At 36.4% G+C, this 22,515-nt stretch overlaps 1 long non-coding RNA gene across 1 annotated transcript; it reads left to right on the forward strand.

The window, feature by feature from the left end:
- Nucleotides 1-5,601: 5,601 nt before the first annotated feature.
- LOC107771780 (uncharacterized) lies at nucleotides 5,602-6,443 on the forward strand. Its single transcript, XR_001644880.2, has 2 exons — nucleotides 5,602-5,733; nucleotides 5,893-6,443. It is a non-coding gene; the product is annotated as an uncharacterized LOC107771780 (long non-coding RNA).
- Nucleotides 6,444-22,515: the final 16,072 nt, after the last annotated feature.

The raw sequence follows: 22,515 nt of genomic DNA on the forward strand, positions 1-22,515 counted from the left end.
CTATTGGAACTCCAATGAGCCCAACAACTTTGCTTGAAGAAGACAAAAATGGAAAAAAGTGTGGATGAAACGATGTATAGAGGAATAACTGGATCACTATTATAACTTACTACTAGTCGACCAGATATAATGTTCAGTGTATGTAAGTGTGCAAGATTTCAGTCGGCTCCAAAGGAATCTCATATTACTGTAGTTGAAAGTATTATTAGATATCTCATTGAGACCACTGAATTAGGACTATGGTATGATCATTGTAACAATTTTGCTTTAAAAAGTTTTTCAGATACAAATTTTGCAGGTAATAGAATTGACAGGAAAAGTACTAGTGGCACATGCCAATTGTTGGGAATGCTCTAATTTTCTGGCATAGCAAGAAATAAAATTGCATTACTCTATCAACTACTGAAGCAGAATATTTAGCTGTTGGGAGTTGCTGTACACAAGTCCTTTTGATCATGCATCAATTTCTCGATGATGATTTATCTCTTACTTCTACTCCTATATTCTGTGATAATACAAGTGCTATATGTATGTAAAAAAATTCTGTGCATCATTCTAGGTCAAAACATATTGGAATTAAACATCATTTTATTCGTGATCATATTGCAAAAGGTGATATCTTGTTAGCATTCATTAGTACTGAATCACAACTTGCCGATATTTTTACAAAATCTCTTTTAGAAGAAAACTTTTGTCTACTCCGTAAAAAGATTGGTATTATATCTATTTTGTGAAGAAATCCTTCATATCTTTATAAAATATTTTCTTGGTCTGATTATTTGGTGAATGTATTAATTTTATGTAAGTGTTATTATTACACTGGTGTCGCCGAAGAAACTCCCCAAAAGGGTCATTTACATCTGAATTCACCTTTTCCTCTAACCAATGCACCTCTTCAAACTCTCAAAATATTAGATAAACACCCCCTTTTTATCTTATTTTCCATCAGTTCTCACAAAATTTCTCTACCATGGCAAAATAAAATCTCTCATCATCCACCACCACAAGACGAAGCAGACGATTTTAGAAAATCCAAAATCCTGAAGAAACTGTTGACCTTGAATTATCTTTTGATTTAGACTTTCTCAAAACTGATAATGAAAGTAGTGAATCATCAGAAGAACTTCCTATTAGTAAATAAAGGGCAGGAAAAAGACCCATGAAGCAAACCGCCAAAAGGCCTGCATGCAAGAAAGTAAATGTGGAAAGCTCAATTTTTGGGCCAGCGGATGAACTAATCTTCTATGGACCAAGTGAAAAATCAAGGTTTGAGTCTTCTAAGTTTAAATCTATGGCCTATGAATGCTCTGTAAGTCTTCCTCTTATGAAAAGTTTACACTGTGGTGTAATAACTATCTTTGATTTTCAACGTCTCTCCTCTCTGTTTGATACTATTGGAACATCTATATATGAAGAGCCAGTGAGGATGTTTTACGCAAATCTATTTGTTAACGACAAAGATGACTTAGAATCAATGGTGTTAGGCACTCAGATTGTTCTTGATCCCTATCAATTTGAAAAGATATTCTATGCTAAGTTTCATGGTTATGATGTCTTTGTACAAAATTTCTAGCCTAAAGACTTTGAAGTTTCTTTAGAAGAAGCAAAAGCCTTTCTGTCTGAAAACCCTCCTGACATTGGTCCTAAAAATCTCAAGTTTGAACATCGTATTTTAGCCTATATGATAGCTACTACTCTGCTTCCTAGGATTGGGTCTCTAAACAATTTTACTGCTAGAGACATCTTCATTCTTTACTATCTTTCGAACAATAAAAGACTTGACTGGTTTGTGTGGATTCGTCAGTATATGCTCGAAAGTAGCAGGGATATATCCTCTCCTGCTGCTTGCTTACCTTATGGCTTGCTCATCTCACATATCCTTGAGGTCATGAAGGTTGATTTGGCACATTTTTTACCTAAACACATTACAAGCACTTATGATAAGACAACCTTTACTATGATGGGTGATAGGTTACATAACGATGGATGGTTTAGACGTGTCAAGGTTGAAAGTGCTCCAGTACAGGTTGAAGCACCTACTGAACCAACAGAGCCTCAGTCGAACTGTCACAAATAACCTACAACAGATTCAGCAAAGTCTAGACGAGGTAAAAATCATGCTCACCATAATGAAAGAACAAGTGGACAAGATCAGGAAAGTCACCAAAGAAACATGCACAGATGTGGCTAAGCTTAGGATTGACATAGGATCCACAAGGAGGCAAGGAATCAGGGCTTTCAACTCCATGACAAAAAAGATGAACAAAATCACCAAAGAAATTGATACCTCTTATGACTCTTTCTGCACCAAAGTGATCAATACCCTGAAGTACTTCCCAGAGAGAAACTAAGGCAGTGTATGTGTGTGTGTGTGTGTTTTAAAATAATTTTTGTTCCCTGCTTGTCTTTAGTTTGTGCACTTGGTATTTTTTTGCGCTGGTCTATAAGAACCATCACAGTATGCCTCTGCTGAAGGCATAAACGTTACTATCCTAACTAGTTTGCTTTTGACATATATTATTATGATTGTTCTATATGCACCTGTTTTTTTCTTCTTATTTTCGATTGATGCCAAATGGGGAGAAAACATGAGGAGGCAAGTAAAACAAAGCAACCAGAGCAACAACTCAGGGGGAACATGTATAGTAAGCTATGAAAGGGAAGTACACTCTGTTTTGTTTTGTTTAATTTGTTTTTGTTTTGTCATCATCAAAAAGGAGATATTATCACACTTAAGTTTCAATGATGACAATAGGGCAAATATAACTTACCCACTTTGTCTTATTGATTGCAGTAATTCAGGAGATCCAAATCACTACTAAAAACTCAGGTTTTAGCGATGGAAGAATTCTGTAGCTAAACAGAAAAATTCGTTACTAATCTCATTTAGCGACGTATTAGTAACTGATTATCATGAAATTCTGCTAGCTACGAGCGTTTTAGCGACAGATTAGCGACGACGTTCGTATATAATTTCATTTTTTTGTAGTAAAAATAAAATGAAATAATATAATCGAAGACATGATTGCAGTAAATCAGGAGATTCAAAATGAAAGAGAAACACAACATAATGGAAGACAATTTGAGTGCTTTCCTTTTTCCTTAAAGCAATCAAAAAAAGAAAGGGAAACAAGTCAAGTGCAATAACTACAAATCACTCCTTGGATTTCGGGTATGGAAATCAAGCACCTAAATGAATTCGACTCATCTCTCATGAAGGAATCAGAGGCACCTCTTGGGTCAAATATCATTAGAATATTGTGGGCCTGAATCAAAGATCAATCTATAACAGCTCTTAAAAACCTCCTATAAGAAGATTGGCAAATTCAAGGATTAAACACGCAACTACAATATCTGTTTCTAAGCCTTTCTAATCTTTAGTACAAACATTGTATTCTTGAGTCTACAAGTGTCTCAAAAGATAGGAAGAGGTAGAACACATAAAGAAAGTTGTGTCAACTCTACAAAGAATTATAGTTGTTGTACAACGTTGGTAGTGAACGTTCACAAATCATCACTACTGTAAATATTTATCAATCTCTAAGAGAACCCTTGTAACTCAAGAGAACTGGACGTAGGTACCGCGCCGGTACTGAACCAGTATAAAAACTGTTGTGTCTCTTTTACCTTATATTCTTTTCATTTAACTATACTGAAGTCAAACTCTGTATAAAGTCTAGTCGATTAAATTCACACTTAGTTAACTAAGTTTTTAAAATCGGCTACAATTCACCCCCTCTTGTATTTTCAAAACTGTCCCTTCGGGGACATCTGATAAAATTGGAACGATGCACAAACCTAAGGGGACGTTTTGTTAAAAACTCATTCTTTTGTAATATAGGAAAGTCTGAATTTAGTTTCTAATTTGAACGATTCGGTTTAAACATTATTCAACCTAATACTTTAAGGTAATGGGTGGAATTTACAAAGAAATAAATTGGAAATAATTACACAGGCAATAAGGGACAAGTGTGTTCTCTAATATTTTCCAACACGTGTAATCCAATTCTAAGATTTACATGTGAATCATTCTTTTTTTTCTTTTTTGTGTTTTGCTTATTTTCTTCATTACACTATGCTCTAGGGGAAGCGTCCTTCCTTAGAAAATTTTAGCATGATAGTTGAGAAAAAAGAAAGGAAGTTAGTAAAAGGGGCGAAAAGATCCTTTATTAAACCTTTTTCTTTTAATAATATTAAGGTAAACATCAATGATCAAACTCTACGAAATTCAACCTACACGAAGAGTTCATTTTGACCGAATTTCATTTAAGCCTAGCTCCTTGACTTTCTTGTTGTATTATTTGACTCGGTACAGAGTTTAAGACGTAAAATGAAATTTTTTGATTTTTGTGGTCTTAAACATGCCATAAAATTTGTCTGCCTATCTCATTAATGATAAAATAAAAAATTTAAAGCTAAATTATTTTCAAGTATAGAAAATATTATTCTTTTACGACGATAAAATTAAAAAAATAATATCACATGAACTGGAATGGACGAAGTATATCAAAGAAACTTGAACACTTGTTTTCAGTTGAATTCTTGAATCCTATGAGTGTTGCACGAATCGTATACCTTTTTCTACCTTTCTGAAGAAAAATGAATTTAAAAAGGAGGAATATTGCTGTTTAATATAATATGATTCGTTTGGCGAACTTAAAGAATGCCTTAGTAGCCTAACATAAGTTCTTAAAATTGATCGAGAACAGGAACGCGTTCATTTGATGGGAGTGAATTATTACTTCAATAATTCAATGCATTTTCCAGTTGTATATTTAAAATGGCATTCAAAAATATATTTTAACCTTGCTTAGTAATACATTAAAAAGAAAGAGGCATCAATTCTCAAATAATATTTCCATTCTCATATACATCTTTCAGAAACTACATGTGATCACATGTTCTTCGAGTCAAACTTAGTAAATTTATTATCAGACCTTGTAAAATGAACAATAAGTTTGTTGTTGTATAATTAATGTGCTATATATGCATTCCAAAATGAGAAGTAAATGCGTCGATATTCACGTCAAATGCTTCAATTCTCATATGCATCTTCCATAAACTACGTGTGATCACATGCAAATCTAACAAGAAGTTAGTTCATTAATTGATGCACGTGCAAAGTGCAACGTTATTGCCGATAATTAAGATTATAACAAGTAGATTGTTAATTAGCATCTAGAGAGTACCGATTACGATAACTAATTTTGATTAATAATTTTGAACTACTACTTCTAATTTTAATTATATGTTATAGCGTATCACACATATCATCATCAACTCTCACATTCATCTTACAAAAATAATGGATCTGAAATTATCTCAACTCATTTATTAAATAAGTACAACTGTACAAGTACAACTAGCTAGGAAGCACAACTCCTGGTGTAGTACTTCTTGGTCAAAATGTTTCATTCTGTATCTATTGGAATGTATAATTAATCTTTTTGGAAGCTGTGAAAATGAAGAGACTTTATTAAGTTATAAATTGTATTAATTAGAAAAAAGGCTAGCACATACAAGCCTTGAATATAAGACCTAAAAATAGATAATAAAGAAAAAAATAAACTATAGTACATGCTAGAGAAGCTGGTCCATTTATAGAGGAGGCCTATAAATTACGTTCATCGAAAGACAATGAGATGCTCATAGAAAAACTTTGAAGTAAAATTTTTGATATGGCGCTGCTTAAACTTTGTTCTGTTATCACTATTCTTCTCATGGTTACCACTAGTGAGTAACTATTCTTCTTTATCTCTATTTGTTGCATACACACACATACATGCGACACATATATTGTATACATGAATATGCATGACATTTAAATGTGTGCTTGTGATGCTATATTAGTCAAAATTTAATTTCAATGATTATAACGGTGAAATATTTCAGTTAATATGCCAAGCTTCTCAAAGACACAAGTTGTAGCTGCACCAGATGTTGATCATAATCTCTCGGGACTCAAGAAAAGACTACTTCCACAACTTGCTACTTGTTATAGAAGTTGTACCTCCGACGATGATTGCCTTACCGATTGCTGGATTTGTTGTACTTGCAGTATCTATGTTATAACTAACGATTTAAGGTGTCGGGGAGTATAAAAAAGGTGGATGTCTTTGTGTATTATGACAACAAATTAAAGGTTGCTAAAACCCTATTATGCATAAGTTAATTCCTCGTGATTTCAGTATTTCAGATGTACTACCTCGTTCCCTTGTTTTTCATGCTTCGCACGAATAATGAAGAAACTCATATCAATGGTTTTCTATTCAAAAATAAAAATGGATTCATTCCAAAGAGCATAAGTTTGCTTTCAAGATGCTTCATGCTTGTATGATTCATCATACATTACCTAATTTATTTATAAACTTATTGGATGTGTAATTTATATTAGGTTCCTCTTTCTTGTTATTTATAATATTTTACCCTTCAAAGTTTTCTAATGTGGTCTTTTCTTTCTAACTATCTTTATCTTTGATCTTTTCCCTATGAGATGTATTTCGATGTCTTAAATTTATTGTTTAATACGGCACATACATTGGCATTACAAGTGGGCATACAACAGTTCAAGTTAATATACAATAATAACTCAGTTTACAATCAAATTTTATAGATAACTAATAAATTTCTTAATATATATATATACAAAGTCTGAAAAAAGATATTGAATTCACCTGAATTTGTTTTTGCATGCTAGCTCCGCCTCTGTTAACGCCAATATTGAAATCAAGCCCATGATGTTATGGCTGATTCAGACAGGCGGGCAACTCACTGAGAAAGGTTTAACGATATAATGAGAGATTGCTCATACCAAAATATTTCTATAGCAAGTTTGTTGCACTGAGATTTCAAGATAGAGGGACAATAAAAGTAGTACATATTTATTATCTAAAAGTAAGATATGGTATCAAGGACAAACAAGGTGGTCAAAATTAGAAAGTCAACCAAACCCCTTTCCCCGAGAAAATTTTACTTTTAATAGACGTAAAATATCGATTTTATTACTAGAATTGTACTTAGAGTGAATGTCTATTATCACGACCCAAATCGAAGGGCCGCGACGGGCACCCGGTATCTAATTCAATCGAGTACCAACATAACGTATCATTCTCATCATACTATCATGGGTAAATGAGCCGGAAAGGCCGTCATGAGATAACCAGAATTAAACTTAAGATAATACTTGACATAGGGCGACCCAACATAGAATACAAACTTATACATGTAACATATGGACCTATACGGCCGACATGATCATTTGTACACTCAAAACATAGGCCGGCGGGGCCATACAATCATCCATATACATGACATATGTCTACAAGCCTCTAAGAGTACATAAATATCATAAAGGCTGGGACAAGGTCCCGCCATACCAATCTATACATGTCCAAAGCATACTGATCAAATAGGCAACTCCGGAGCAAGTGGAGTGCACCAACATCTTTCGCTGAGCTGATAGCCAACTAGGACGACTGGCAACCTGTTTATCGGGACATGCTGGCATGAAACGTAATGTCCCCAGGCAAAAGGGACATCAGTACAAATAAAATACCATATATGTAAGGCATAAAAGCAGTATATAAAAAAACATAAAAGAAACACAGAGTAAAAAACTAAACGTGTAAGTATGAATAGCTCTATGAATCATGAAATATTTATAATGTCATGCATATGCATATAAATGTCGTAGCATGCATAGGTATATATGTATATATGCGTACATAACATCATCAAGCCTCTGAGAGCATCTCATAATATCATCTCGGCCTCTGTGGGTAAAATCACCAACATATTCCAGCTGATCAGGTGGTGGTGCATATATAACGCCATAACCTTTCCCCATACCCCATATACATATAGTATATGTGTATATAACGTCATTTGGTCATGGGTATACATGTATAAATGAATGCAATGCATAAAGAAGTAAGTCAATATGCTCTCTTGGGATGTCATAAGATTAATATGCCTCCGGTTAATATCACAAAATAAACTTTATCACTTATGTATTTTCTGAGACCCATGAATAGAGGATATAATAATAGTACATATGGGGAATCAAGAACATAGGCAACCCTAGTACTTCTAAGAATAGAGCCATTTGTGAAAGTTGCGTGTTTTCTAGTTTCATTGTATCATATGGATCATGCCAAAAGGAAAGAAGGAATAGCTTTAACATACCTTATAAAAATCTATCCAATAACAATACTAAACTCAACTCACTGCACCTTAATCTACAACAACAACAGTGAAGCTATTGTTATGTTACGAATGACTCTCTCACTTATATAACAAAAATATCTTAATCTATAACAAAAAAGACGGGCAACATTTTCCCTGATTTTACTGCTTCCCCAAGCTTACTATAGGTGAGACAACAACACAATACAATCAGCAACTCGAAAATAACCTGACTATAATTTAGGGACTTTAATACAACAAAAATCCCAAATATACCATAACACACCCAATCAACAAGTTATCAAGTAGCCTGAAACTGCAACGACGAGTGACCAAACCACTACACTACCACATATGGCATTTTTCCACGCCCATTTATCCTTCCAAACTCCATAAATCAGCAGCACAAGAGGCCATCACGAGTGGACTACAAAACAGTCCACTAAAAGTGGAATAAATCAAACTCACGGTTTTCGATCACCGTTCCGTGAGTTCTAACTATTAGGAAAAACATTTATCAACATTCGTTTATATTTAAAAGCTTAAAAAAAGAAAGTAGGCATTTTATTAACTATGATGTACCTTCCAAAACGCAAACTACAAAGAAAAACAGAGGTGGTATAATGATACTTACGTCGTAAAGATCGTTCTAATGTTATCGCTTCTTGATTTCGTACCCATGATTTTAATCTTCTTTAAAACCTTTGTAGAGAGCTTAAGGATAGGTTTACGAGGGTTATCATTTTTTTTTTTATGATAAATGAAGATAAAGACCACTTAAAACCTATATATATCAACTTTTGAAAAGTCAAAGAGGTGCTAGTTTGGCACCCTAGCATTGACCCTTCTTCATACGCTCATATCTTTTTATCCGGACGTCGTATGAATGAATGGTTAAGAGTGTTGGAAACTAAATTCCAAGACCATAAATTTGGTATATAATATTTCCAAATATACCTCTTATAACATACGAAATGCATTGCTCAAAAAGCTTCATTACAAGGCAAATCCTTAGTCGTTTTTTCCAAAACTTAAATCCGATTTTTTCCAAACTTTATATTTTATATACAAACATCATATATAATCATATTATGAATTTACTCTCATCTAAATCATGATTAAAAAGTCTCATATTCATTATACGTCACCTTGGGACGTACAGGGTGCAACAAATTCCAAGTATATTGGGAGAAAATCACAGCTACATTTGACCTACTTTTCAGAACATTTATGAATGTAACTTGTGATAACCTTTGCCAAATTATGTTTCATAACTCGCTTGACTTCAAAATGTAATACACGGCTATCATACAACTAAAATAACTCATAACATAACCTCCTTATCATGTTAAGTACATTATGTTTATCCCAAGAGTACATGTTATAATATTCCCAGCTTGTCGACTTTCGACGAAACTTATTTTCTTTAGTTTTTTTAGCTTCTGAAACTTTCAACCCTCTTGGTACTTGTTATCCATGATCTTAAAAAATTTTAACCTGCAAGGTAACATGATTAACTTACCTTATGTACTTTAAAAAATGATCTCATTTCTGAGCTTACATCAATTGTCTTATGAAGTACTCTTACGTACGAAAATATGGGGTGTAGCATCATTCTCCCCTTTGGAACATTCGTCCTCGAATATTGACTGATGTGCTTATCGTTCTCATAACTAATAGCTCTTGTGAATACTTTAATATTATCCTTGCTATCTAGGAAATTGTTCTGTGAATAAATTCAAAGGCTAGGGCATTCCCCCCTTTAGGCCTCTTTCTCACACCACGACTTGTGGTCGGAATCCTTTCAATCTCGTAATTGTTGCTACTTTTTATCATGCAGCTTGTACGACTCTGACCTTGTAAGTGCACTTATATGACTTTTTTATCCTTTTTCCTCCAGCTCTTAGCCAATTTCTAGGCCTTGCTTCGTGAACATATACATAACTATGACAAGCTGTCCCTCGGGGCATCTATAGGTGTACTGAAGTTTTTCTCTCGGTACTTAGTCGAACTTACAACCATTGCTATATGTTGTTTCACAACCTCAGTTATCTATGTTTATAGCTTTAATACATCTAGGTAGGTTATACTATACCATAACACTTACTTCGGTTTATTAGTACAGAGGTTTGCTACTCAACTCCAGGTTACTCTCTCGTTGTTTATCCTGTATGTATAAATCTAAGTCCTTTAGTTCTTCTTCATTATTGTTTATCTTAAGAATGATTACCTAATCTCATATAATACTTTATAACTTTTATCCATCCATTGTTGATTCACCTTAATGTTGATTCATAATCTACCATTGATAACTTGAAACCTCTTACGTAATACATTGTCACTAAGGCTCACGTCTCATCGGGGAACATTTGAAGTGATTTGCCTGATCTACCTAGGGACGATACTATACCTTAATAAATGTATTTCATAGAATCCCAACTTGATTCATCATATGGGTTCTAATCCCATGTAATTCATGAAATCCCTTTTCTCAAAATCATTACTCAATCAAAGGTCTAAACGCCATCCTCTTATCTATCACCATTACACCCTTATTCTACTACCAGGGCAACATTTCATCTCTTCTAATTACTCCTAGTATTAGACTCCTCTGAGTTCATTTAGGTTATACCAAGCTTTCTATAACTTACGGAAGCCATAATCTCTCTTGTTTTGATGGGTTTAATCTCGAGGACTTACCTATTCTTGTCACCTTCTCACTCACCTTTTCTTATCCTTACTGCTATCTACCTAAAACCTTGTCGCTCTACCATACTTTAGCTTGCGACCTACACATATCTATTCATAATACTCGCAACCTTCCTTTAACTTGCTAGCACCATAGATTTCCTTTTGTGCCTTCTCAGTTGCCTTTAAATATAAGCAATTACTTTTCCTGGTCGTTATGCCACTTGCTGCATGAATACTTGACTTATCTTATAGCCCACTGATACTGGAATTTCCCGTAACTCATATGATCTCAAATATCACCTTTTGATTTTTCTCTTCTTCCCGTTCATTAGCCACGATAGGTGCCACTTTCTTATGGAATGCATACAATGTTGTTATGAGACTGTTGTTACAAGACCATTTCTTCTCTTTGTCATTATGCTTAAGTTGAAGCCTCTTCCTTATTTCCTCAGCTAGTCTTTCTTTGTAGTACATAAGGGAGATCCTTTGACTCTTGTAAAGCTGCGAGCTTATTACATCGTATACCCGAAAGAATTTTTGATGTTCTTACTCGTCTATAATTATCCTTAGTTACTTACCTCCGTGCCCTTGTGCTCGTAGGGTTTCTTCTGAACTGAAATTTTTGACTATCTTCCCAGTGGCACCGTCTTTTATTTTCGTAACACTTATATGATACCTTTTACAACTTCAACTCCTATCTGAATATTTCTCAAAGATTACAATATCATATCTACGAGACTGAATTCACTATGTTTATCTTGTACAATCTACTGATTAGTCTGTATCCTCTTGTCTAGGCTCTTTCTGAATCAACTACAAACTACTAGTTGGTCCATTCTTATATCTATATTCTGCGTAATATCTCTTGGGTTATGCCCTTTGTCTTAACTTTCCCCTCGCATTGGCTCCTTATGTATCAAGTGTTCATTTGCACTTATTTATCAATAACATCTAGTGTTGGAACCCTTACTGCCTCTCCCCGGTGTCGTGCTTGCATAATGTTTTGGAGTCGTATCATATCCGTAGGATCTGAATAAATGCAATCTCATTCCTTTCGCCTTTCTACCACATTCTTCCTTTACTATTCTATAGTTACCTGAACCACATAACTACAAGTTAATACCATATCACACCATCTTCCCCCTTTAGGGGAGTACTAACATTTAATGCTATGAAGATTTACCTATAAATATTTTACCTTTTCATCTTTGGCATCTTTTCACATCTTCGCAGACTTTTACTTGCCTTGCGGTAACCCTTATGTACCAGGAATAACTGAATTTCTTACGCACAAAGGTGATACCTAGTGTAACTGGCACACTTAGTCCCTTAAACTTAACTCTGCTCAAAGTGCTTGCTTTAGGGAAGCGTATTTTTGAATGACCTTTAAAGGTTATTCTTTTGTTGTCCATTCTATTATTGCCGGAATGCGATCTCTGAAATTATCATGATGTCGACTGTTATCAAATCCCACGGTCCCTATTCTTGTTCGGTTTTATCTTGTTTACTAGACAATACTAATTTATGTTACTACAAGGGGTCTAACTTAGGCTTTTGGTAATCACGTTAGAGTCACCAACTTATTCCTCGAAATGAGGATATGACCTTTGGCCTATACTCTTTTATTGTCTCAAGGCCAGTCACCTCTTGTCTTTTCCTTTACATGAATATAGACTCTATCATCGTGTCATATTCTGATTTACCGTTATTACCCATTTATCACATCTCACTCATAATGCTTCATTTACTCTCTTCTTATTCTCCTACTAATATTTCTGTCTATCACTTTATTCTAAAAAAATCAACAAAACATTCTTTCACTTTTAGCTCCCCTTACTTTATCTCGCTGGCTCTTCGGGTCGCCTAACATTCTCTTTTTTCCCTTGGGGCGGGAGTCATACTAAGATAAATATTTATCCCTTCTAGGATTCCACTGCCTATCTTATGAAATTTCTGAACATTCTAGTATTCGTATCTGACTGTTCTATTCTAGAGTGCACCATCTGGGTGTCTCACAAGGAGTTCTATTACCACATTTGCACTATCCTTCGGAAATGTTAGCTAATGATAACAATCCATCCACCATTTTGGGTTACTCTAACCCCAGCTGGATCCTGATATCCCATCATTCTCTTAAACTATATCTGTTAGCTCCCATAGGGCATAACTAAGATGGGTGTGGCCAATTGTATATATCTCTGTTACTGTTGAAAGTAACTCAGAATGCTTATATTTCTCTGACTGAATTGTAAATACTGATAATCTTCACTAACTGGGTACCTCATATCCTTCTTCACCTTGCTTCTTTTACTTGTTGAAACTTATATCTACCTTTTGATTCTCTTATTGCTTTATACTATATAGGTGGATAGATATTTATGCCTTAGGGTTCCTTATTAAGAAGCTTACACGTCTTAGTACACATATGATCTGCTGATGACCTCACATTTACTCATCATAAGCATGATGCAAAATCGAGCTCCTCTGACTCAACTTTTCCACAGCTATAATCAATCTCTTACCAACTATCTTTCTGGATGTAGGTATTGTTATACTATGAATAAAATATAATTTAGGAGTTTGCATTCTTAAAACTGAGCTCTACCACGCGATCTAGAGTAAGAAGAAAGAGTAACGGTCCGAAATGTTCTGTAGCCTCCTTCTTATAAGTGTGATACATAACACACCTATAAACATATCTCTACTAGACACAACTTGTGATAAAACTACTCTAATACCACTTTTGTCATGACCCAAACCGAAGGGCCGAACCGGGCACCCGGTGCCTAACTCAACCGAGTACCAATATAACGTATACTTCTCATCATACTATCATGGGTAAATGAGCCTCAAAGGCTGTCATGAGATAACCAAAATTAAACATAAGAGAATACTCTACATAGGACGACCCAACATGGAATACAAACTTATACATGTGACACATGGGCCTATAAGGCCGACATAATCATTTGTACACTCAAAACATAGGCCGACAAGGCCATACAATCATCCATATATATGACATATGTCTACAAGGCTCTAAGAGTACATAAACGTCATAAAGGTTGGGACAGGGCCCCACCATACCAATCTATACATGTCCAAAGCATACTGACCAAATAGGAAACTCTGGAGCAAGTAGAGTGCACCAACACCTTCCGCTGAGCTGATAGCCTACTATGAGGACTGTCAACCTGTCTATCGGGACCTGTGGGCATGTAATGCAGCGTCCCCAAGCAAAAGGGACGTTAGTACAAACAAAGTACCATGTATGTAAGGCATGAAAGTAGTATATAAAAGACATGACAGAAACACAGAGTAAAGAACTAGCACTGTAAGTACGAATAGCTTTATGAATTATGAAACATTTATAATGTCATGCATATGCATATAAATGTCATAACATGAATAGGTATATGCATACATAACATCATCAAGTCTCTGAGGTCATCCCATAATATCAGCTCGGCCTCTGTGGGCAAAATTATCAACATATGCCAGCTGATCAGGTGGTGGTGCGTATATAATGCCATAACCTTTCCCACAATGGACACCGTACAAGTAATGCTGCCAAATTATCAAGGCATGAACAATAGCTGCTAACCAAAGGTCGTGGACTAGATAATTCTTCTCATGTATCTTTAACTGTCTGGACGCATAGGAAATCACCCTACCGTCTTGCATTAATACTACGCCGATACCAATATGCAACGCATCACAATACACAGTGTAAGACCCTGAACCTCTAGGCAATACTAATATTGGGGCTGTAGTCAAAGCTGTCTTGAGCTTTTGAAAGCTCTTCTCATATTCCCCGGTCCACCTGAACAGAGCACCCTTCTGGGTTAATTTGGTCATAGGTGCAGCAATAGAAGAGAAATCCTCTACAAATCATCGATAATACCCCGCCAAGCCAAGAAAACTCCGGCCTCCGAAAATTTTCTTCGGATCTACCATGATTCCTTCGCACGAAACTATATGACCCAAGAATCATACTGAATCAATCCAGAATTCACACTTAGAGAATTTGGCATACAATCTCTCCTCTCTCAGCCTCTATAATACAATACCCAAGTGTTGTGCATGCTCCGCCTGGCTACGTGATTACACCGGGATATCACCAATAAATACTATGACAAATGAATCAAGATATGGCTGGAATACACTATTCATCAAGTGCATAAATGCTGCTGGGTCGTTGGTCAACCCAAAAGACATCTCGAGGAATTCATAGTGGCCATAATGAGTCCTGAATGCAGTTTTTAGAATATCAGTATCTCGAGTTTTTAACTGGTGATACCCATATCTCAAATCAATTTTGGAGAAAACCCTCACTCCCTGAAGCTGGTCGAATAAGTCATCAATACGCGGCAAGGGATATCTATTCTTAATTGTAACTTTGTTCAACTGCCTGTAATCGATGCACATCTGCATAGTACCATATTTCATTTTCATAAACAGAACCGGTGCACCCAAGGTGACACACTAGGCCTAATAAACCCTTTTTCACGGAGTTCCTGAAGTTGCTCTTTAAATTCTTTAAACTCAGCTGGTTCCATATGATATGGAAGAATAGAAATGGGTTGAGTGCCCGGCACCAAGTCAATATCGAAATCAATATCCCTGTCGGGTGGCATACCCGGCAGGTCTGTAAGAAATACATCTGGAAAGTCTCGCACTATTGGTACTGAATCAATAGGTGGAGTACCTACATCAACATCTCTCACAAAGGCCAAATATGACAAATATCCCTTCCCAACCATATGTTGGGCCTTCAAATAAGAAATTACCCTGCTAAGAACATAATCTAGAGAACCTTTCCATTCAACCTTTGGCAACCCCGACATCGCCAACTTCATGATTCTTACGTGACAGTCCAGAATAGCATGACATGGAGACAATCAATCGATACCCAGAATTAAATCGAAATCAACCATATTGAGCAATAAAAGATCAACTATAGTCTCTAGTCCCCCAATAGTTACCACACACGACCAATACACACGGTCCACAATAAAAGTATCACCCACCGACGTAGATATACGAACAGGTGAAACTAAGGACTCACGAGGCATATCCAGATAATGAATAAAGTACGATGATACATACGAATAAGTGGAACCAGGGTCAAGTAATATAGAAGCCTCCCTATGTCACACTGAGACAATACTTGTGATCACTGCATCTGAAAACAACATCTGGTCCTGACCGCCACCTGATCGGCCTCCCTCTCTTGGGCAACCCCTAGCTGACTGAGCCCCACCCCGAGCTGGCTGGGCGGGTGGTGGAGCAACTGGTGAAGAAGTAGTAGCCTGACTCCTCTGCTGAACTGGACCTCGAGTAAGGCGGGCACAATATTTCCTCACATAACCCAGCTCTCCACACTCATAGCACTCCCTCTCGAAGAATGGTGGCGAGTTCTGAGGCGGACCTCGAGAACCAGAATAACCACCAGAAGAACCTGGTACAGATGATCCCTGAACTAAACAGCACGGGGCGTACTCTGGACTGGAAGGGCACTGAGAGATGGCTGACCCTGATGAGAATTGTATGAACCATGGCTGGATGATGCACCACGGTGAACTGGACGACCCGTCTGAGCGTGTATGTAAGAACAACCCCTACTACGGTAAAATTGACCCCCTGAAGGAACACCGCTGAAATCACCCGGTCCATGAGGCCTCTTGGCGTCCCTCTCTCCATGTTCCTGGCTACGAACCATCTTTATCTACCGAGCAATGTCAACTACCTCATCAAAAGTAGCACTAGATACCCTCTCCCGAGTCATAAGTAACTGTAACTGATATGTGAAGCCATCAATGAACCTCCTAATCCTCTCTATATCAGTGGGAACTAACAAAACTGCGTGACGAGCCAACTCAGAAAATCTCATCTCGTACTGCGTCATAGACATGCCATCCTGATATAACTGCTCAAACTGCCTGCTCAGCTCCTCTCTGCGAGACTGCGGCATAAACTTCTCCAAAAAAAGAACGGAGAACTCCTTCCATATAAGTGGTACTGCACCGACCGGCCTGTGCCTCTCATAAGCCTCCCACCAACTGAAGACAGCTTCAGAAAACTGAAAAGTAGTGAACGAGACCCCACTGGTCTCCAGAATACCAGCTGCTGATACTCAATTTTGCCCTCATATTTTCTCGAATAGTTTATATACTTTTAAATACATTATTTGGCATCATTATTTAGTTACAAATCTATACAAGCATTTTTCTATAATTTTCCATAATTTTCCGAGCTTTAAAATTAATTTTCCTGCATTTAAATTACTTGAATATTTATTAATAACTCCTTTCAATTATTTTGTGATGACTTAATTACCTAAAATTATTGTTTTTGCATCTATAATACTTGCTTCAGATATTTTACTCTATTTTTATAATTATATTAGTTGTTTTAGGCCATTTACACAATCTTGCAATAATAGCCTGTATTTTATAATTTTATTGCATTTGTCATTTTATTTAAGGTCAAAATAATATCTTACATTTTTATAATTTTCTAATATTGTTTTAAACTATTACTTTGCATAAATAGAATTTGTATAATTTAATTAATTATTTTATTAAATTATTCTTCCCTTAATTTCCTACTTTAAAACTGTGGCCCAAAATTGGGATTAATTTCGGACCAGACAAGCCCGAAATCCCTGGCCCAAACCCCAAGACCAATCCAAACGACCCTTTTATCCCCAACCCAGTCCAAAAAAACCGACCCAGCTCTTCTTAAATCCTAGCCATTGATCAAAAGTGATCAACGTCTCACAACACTCCTCCCATTTCTCCTTATATCCCCTTACCCAAACCCTAATCCCCATTTCCTAAAGACAACCACCTCTATTCTCTGTCATGCCCTTATCCTTCACGAACCGTAGTCGTCACACCCACAATTATCTCCGATTCCGACCTTAATATGAAATCCTCTTACAATTTGCCTTCTATATATGCTCCATCTCCATATTACTTACACGATTTTGGTATTATTTAGTACTTGCCTATTTTTGGCAAGTACCAGAACTGGAATCATCGATATCTTTGGTTGAATCTTTGATTTCTGTCAACTAGGGTTTACCTAATATTTCTCCTAATCTGATTAATTTGATCATACATGTTATTATTTCCTTATTTATGTTAAATTTTACAGTGTTTCCTTGATTGTTTGATTGATTCCTACTACTATATAAACCCCTCCCCATTCCCCTTTGAAACAGACTTTTTAATTACCGGGATTCACTAAAACATCAAAGCTATTACTCTATTGTTCTCTTGTTCTATACTTTGGTTCTTGGCCGGCTGAAAGCCAAGGCCACCAGAATTCGATTTTCAACTTTTCTTGGTGCGAGCACTGCCCTAGGTTCATTTGAAGCCCTTGGGAACTCTGACGCACTAGGAATCTAGGTTCTTGCTCTTTGTTGACATTTAGAGCACTGTGGAATTTGTTCTTCCTTGTTGTCTGTTTATTCAACTGATAACTGGTAAGTCTCTTGGCTTTATGATTTCATTCTTCTGTGTTTATGTCCTGCATATTCACGCCTCTAAATTTCATGACCTAATGTGTTCTTAGATCATCTCTGTGTGTAACCTTTCTAGAATTAAATTTGTCTTATGATCTGAAAATCTTTAACACTTAATACTTACCTAACATTTCCAGTATTGAGAGATGTTATTTGAATATGCTTTCCTTGAATAATTTAGACCCCCTTAAGTTCATTTAGCCTAATGTTTTGGCACCTGAACGTTTACATTAACTGTTTGACATGAGTTTACTTTCCTACTCTGTTCTGAATTCCTGTAATGACAGACTCGCATCTGTAATATGTTCTAATTCGTATCGAGACCTTCACTATTAACTATGACTTGCTCCTTTGCTATTGTGTCACTCAGCATGTCTTTGTTTTACTTGATTCTATATCCTTAGCAATTATTTGGGACCTTTAGAGTGGCTATCTTAATTAGTGTTTCCTTACAATGTTTGACACTGTTTGTCTTAGTGATAAATTGGCATATTTGCTTTCTGGTATTGTGATGGATATTCAGCATGATTTGGACCCTTAGGATTTAAACCCTTTAAGTTAGTGCTTTACTTAGACTCATATGGTATTATGCACCTTTGTATGCTAATCTTATAATCTCAAAAAAAAAAATGATTCTCCTCTAACTCTGTCAATGTGTTTTCTGCCAATATGTTACTTCTTGCTAAGTGTTGAACCTGTAATAGAAACCTATCTCTAAGTCTTGTTGACCCTCTTAACTAGCATGTTCTGTGTTATAGGCAACTTTGCTATATCTGCTTTCTAAAATACAAATGCATCTCTCCAAATTCTGTCCCTTAATCACTATTCTCTCACTCTCATTTGTTACCTACACTATTCTGAATCTATCACTCTTGGCCGGTCGAAATTTATGGCCACTAAGACTTTCTCTATTGACCTCCCTAGTGTGGGCACTGCTTGGGGTCCAGTTAAGACCCCTGTAAACTCTGACACACTAGGACTTGGGATATTTTGGCCTCTCTCTTTACTACAGAGACCCTACCTGTCTCTGACACTCAGTTCTTTCATCATTCTATCTACTGAATCTACATACTGGGTTGTTTAAGTGATTTCTGTGTGATTCAATGTTTGGGTCATATGATCAATCTATGGCTGTTTGGTTTGGTTTGAGTTCCTCTATGGTTTCTGGGCTGTGCTGGTGAATATAGTCCCATGTTGGGATCTAGGTATGCTATTTGTGAAGAAAGCATTTGTTGAAGGCCCAGGCAATACTGGGTATCTCCTTTTGGGCCTGCTATAGGTCTACTATTGCTGCTTGTATAATATTTTGAAGTTACATTCATCATTGGGTCTGTAATAATTGGGGGGAAACGGGTATACTCTAATGTTGCATAAAAGGGTAGAAAACATGCCTATAGGGTTCGTATGGTCTACTTGTTATCTAACCTGCTATATATGCCATTCAATTTCCATGTGCAATGGTAGAAATCATGTCATTAGGAAAATCACACACTCACACAACTTGCCTACTATCAAAGCATAAGTACTTTATTTATTCCTATGTTTACTGCTAGACATCATGCCTATAGGAAATAAAATGTCAATGACCATTCTTTCAATTTGCATAACTGCAGCATATTCATTAGATACCATGCCTATAGGATTATACTATCTTATGTTCTACTGATCTCCATCCAGAAATCATGCCTATAGGACTTTAATTAGTTAATTTGCTATTGTTATCATACTGCTCACCTAGAAAATATGCCTTTATTGGCTAAGTATAAAAAATCAATTTCAATAGTTAATCGTTAGAAATCCTGCCTATAGGGTATTACCACTCGCTTTAAAGTGTTAATACTGAACTTTCAAACACTTTTTCATTGCTTAGCCATGCCACTATTACAAATCATGCCCATAGGATCAAACTGAGTAATTCTAAGTATTTGCAATGGTTATCACTACCAACTATTGCGTTAATCACCTAGAGATCATGTCTATAGGTTTAATCACTTATAACCTGTAATTTCAATAATCATCATGCGATACCAAATATCCCCTAAACTGTATAGTTGTTTAGAAATCATGTCTATAAGTTTAAAGTGGCACCTTGCATATGAAAATGCATGCACATTTGAATCCATGTCTATAGGGCTTATTGGCTTTAATTTGCCCCAATACTGAAATTGTCTAGCGCCTAATGTGAGAATCTGTTTGCATGCAATTGTTGTCTAAGTGTGGAGGCTAACTTGAGCCCTTAATTGCCTTTACATGAAGTCTAACTTATTTTGTCTATCACCTAGTTTTATCATTCTGAGCAACCTAAGTAAAGTCTAGAACCACCCTAAATAGAGGTCCAATGCCTCCTGGACCATAGGTATGGGATGGCCAGTGCACGCATAGGGCACGACTTAGAATTGAATTAGAGCGCTTAAGTAAACAACTTTAACATAGTAATATGGTAGCAGGAGATGATAGTTTGTGCCCGCTGAATAATATGAGTAATTCCCTACCTCAAGAGAATTGCGAAGTATTATTTATGTTGCACGGGGTGATCCTTTAGGCTAAAAAAACTTAGGACCCCCCTCTCTTCTTTATACTTCTAGCCACCTAATATAGACTGTCATAATTATATCCTTTTAATCCTTATTTCTCATTGTGTTATAATAAATTTCTTTGACCCATACTCTCTTTGTTTATCTTGCCTATTTTTAATCCACATAATCTTAAGTCCGGTCGGGATCCATAGTTGTGGACCTCGAAGAGTGCCTAACACCTTCTCTTTGAGGTAATTTGAGCCCTTACCCGATCTTTGGTGGCGTTGACTAGTCAAACAGAGTTATCTACATAATAGGTTCCCTAACGCACCTCAAAAACCGTTAGGTGGCGACTCTTTTTCTTTTAGCACTCTATCTCCTATCCAAAAGAGTTGTCACAACGTCGAAACCTGCTTTCCCAAGAAAACGGGGTGCGATAGCATGACGACTCTGCTGGGGAAATATTTAGGCTCTTACCATAATGAACTTGGCTTATGTGAATTATTTTCTTTGTTATAAAATGTACATCCCTTCCCTGCTCCACCCTTATTTGTTTAAATTTGTTATAACATGCACATCCCTTTCCCGTTTGCCATTATTTGCTCTGACTGCTCTTCATTTTGTTTAAAAGACTGCTATATCATGCCTCTCCCACCCTTGCTCCCTTACTTGCTTTATTACATTCTCACATATATTCCACGAACTAACTTCTTCCTTTGTCTTTCTTTCTTATGTTTTCATGTTTTAACTTATTACCCTATTTACTGCTTTTACATATTTATCATGCAAATACTTGGCAACGTGTTATTATCTCTGCATAAAGCATGCTCAACATCATACTCCACTCGTGCCAATTATCAACATAGCGACATTTGATGAGTGTCCGCGCTCTTCCAGAATTTCTTTTTTTTTAAATCGGAAAGGCTTATTTGCGGTAGACTAGTCGATCAGCGGTGCAGTCGACGGTCCCGTACCTTTACCTCTCAAGTTGTCCACTTGAGAGTACCAGTCTAGACCATTCTAAAAACCTTACTCCAACATCCAATGTACATGCATCATGTTAAACCTAGTACAGGTTATGACGTTATTAATGTAATAGCCCGCTAAGATAAGCCTTGTCCAAAGTCCGACGGAATTTCCACAATCCCAATGGACACTACCATGTTATTTGCATTACTTGGAAAAAGATGTGCCAATATGTTAATCATTATTGTGTAAATGGTCGAATCTGGAGGGGGAGAGGGCTAACTTTATTTGCTTGCAGAAAATGAAGCATGAATTCCCCAGGTTCGGCATGGTCCAAAAAATCCCACCTCTGCTACTTGATTGGTGGAAAAATCTCGCGCCTTGTGACAAGAATCATGTGAGAAGTGTCCTTGGTAATTTGCCATACTTGCTAGACATCCGACCAAATAGGGCATTGATCGAGGCCGCTACCATGTTTTGGGATGAGAAAAGGACCGTCTTCCACTTTGGTGACATATAAATGACTTATCTCTTAGAAGAAATAGGAAGCTTCACTAAGCTGCCATGGGATAGTCCAGGGTTATTAGTGCCAGAGAATCGCACCCCTCGCGGTTTTCTAAAAATGCT

The sequence above is a fragment of the Nicotiana tabacum genome, chromosome 24 (assembly GCF_000715075.1).
Source record: "Nicotiana tabacum cultivar K326 chromosome 24, ASM71507v2, whole genome shotgun sequence".
NCBI lineage: Eukaryota > Viridiplantae > Streptophyta > Magnoliopsida > Solanales > Solanaceae > Nicotiana > Nicotiana tabacum.